A 2,174-nucleotide genomic window follows, 5' to 3' on the forward strand; every position below is an offset into this window, starting at 1 on the left:
GATTGTGGGTTCGAGTTCCATCTAGGGTGGCTTACAGCAGAGTGGCGCAGTGGAAGTGTGCTGGGTCCGTAATCCAGAGGTCGATGGATCGAAACCATCCTCTGCTAAGACAATTTAACTTCTATACATGCCTGAGCCCCCCAAAAAAGGGTAATATCCATCGCATGTGAGTGAAAACCTAAGGCCGCTTGTTGCTCTCATAGCAGGTGTTCATCGAGAAGACTTCATCTGATTTTTTTTAAAGACCACCTGAATGTGAGTGAGCTACCCCGTGGCAGCCCCAGTGGCCTAATGGATAAGGCACTGGCCTCCTAAACCAGGGATTGTGGGTTTGAGTCCCATCTCAGGTGGCTTACAGCAGAGTGGCGCAGCGGAAGACTGCTGCGGGATTGTGGGTTCGAGTTCCATCTAGGGTGGCTTACAGCAGAGTGGGGCAGCGGAAGAGTGCTGGGCCCATAACCCAGAGATCGATGATTCGAAACCATCCTCTGCTAAGACATTTTTACATCTACACATGCCTGAGCCCCCCAAAAAGGAGTAATATCCATCGCATGGGAGTTAAAACCTAAGGCCACTTGTTTCTCTTATAGCAGGCGTTCATCCAGAAGTCTCTATCTGAATATTCTTTTTAATTCCAGCTGAATGAGAGGGAGAATTAATAAGGCAAGTGAGCAAAAAGGGGCAACATCCACAGTGGGCGAGAGAAAACATAACTCTCTTAGCAGGCGTTCATCGAGAAGACTCCATCTGATTTGTTTTAAAGACCACCTGAATGAGAGGGATAATTAATAAGCAAGTGAGCTACCCCACGGCAGCCCCAGTGGCCTAATGGATAAGGCACTGGCTATTTGGTGTGGCTTACAGCAGAGTGGCGCAGCGGAAGCGTGCTGGGCCCCTAACCCAGCGGTTGATGGCTCGAAACCATCCTGTGCTAAGACGTTTTAACTTCCATACATGCCTAGACCCCCAAAAAGGGGCAATATCCACTGCATGGGATTGAAAACCTAAGGCCACTTGTTGCTCTCATAGCAGGCATTCATCGAGAAGACTCCATCTGATTTGTTTTAAAGACCACCTGAATGAGAGGGATAATTAATAAGCAAGTGAGCTACCCCGCGGCAGCCCCAGTGGCCTAATGGATAAGGCACTGGCCACATGGGGTGGCTTACAGCAGAGTGGTGAAGCGGAAGAGTGCTGGGCCCATAACCCAGAGGTCGATGGATCGAAACCATCGTCTCCTAAGGAATTTTAATTCTACAGCTGCGTGAGTCCCCCAAAAAGGGGCAATATCCACAGTGCGGGAATGAAAACATAAGACCACTTGTTACTCTCATAGCAGGCGTTCGTCTAGAAGATTACTTCTGATTTGTTTGCTCGGCCCATAACCCAGAGCTGGATGGATCGAAACCATCCTCTGCTAAGACATTTTTACTTCTCTACATGCCTGAGCCCCCCAAAAAGGGGTAATATCCATCGCATGGGAGTTAAAACCTAAGGCCACTTGTTTCTCTTATAGCAGGCGTTCATCCAGAAGAGGGATAATAGTGAGCTACCCCGCGGAAGCCCAAGTGGCCTAATGGATAAGGCACTGGCCACCTGGAGTACCTGGAGTGAGAGTGGTGCAGCGGAACAGTGCTGGGCCCATAACCCAGAGGTAGATGGATCGAAACCATCTCCTAAGGAATTTTAATTCTATAGTTGCGTGAGTCCCCCAAAAAGGGGCAATATCCACAGTGCGGGGATGAAAACATAAGTCCACTTGTTGCTCTCATAGCAGGCATTCATCGAGAAGACTCCATCTGATTTGTTTTAAAGACCACCTGAATGAGAGGGATAATTAATAAGCAAGTGAGCTACCCCGCGGCAGCCCCAGTGGCCTACTGGATAAGGCACTGGCCACATGGGGTGGCTTACAGCAGAGTGGTGAAGTGGAAGAGTGCTGGGCCCATAACCCAGAGGTCGATGGATCGAAACCATCGTCTCCTAAGGAATTTTAATTCTACAGTTGCGTGAGTCCCCCAAAAAGGGGCAATATCCACAGTGCGGGAATGAAAACATAAGACCACTTGTTACTCTCATAGCAGGCGTTCGTCTAGAAGATTACTTCTGATTTGTTTGCTCGGCCCATAACCCAGAGCTGGATGGATCGAAACCATCCTCTGCTAAGACATTTT

The 2,174-nt window shown here is 48.9% G+C and overlaps 1 non-coding gene across 1 annotated transcript; it reads left to right on the forward strand.

Annotated features, from left to right (window-relative positions):
* Positions 1-35: 35 nt before the first annotated feature.
* On the forward strand, positions 36-107 carry trnat-cgu (transfer RNA threonine (anticodon CGU)). The gene has a single exon. It is a non-coding gene; the product is annotated as a tRNA-Thr (tRNA).
* Positions 108-2,174: the final 2,067 nt, after the last annotated feature.

Source organism: Sinocyclocheilus anshuiensis, unplaced genomic scaffold (assembly GCF_001515605.1).
Source record: "Sinocyclocheilus anshuiensis isolate Anshui unplaced genomic scaffold, SAMN03320099.WGS_v1.1 scaffold247, whole genome shotgun sequence".
Taxonomy (NCBI): domain Eukaryota; kingdom Metazoa; phylum Chordata; class Actinopteri; order Cypriniformes; family Cyprinidae; genus Sinocyclocheilus; species Sinocyclocheilus anshuiensis.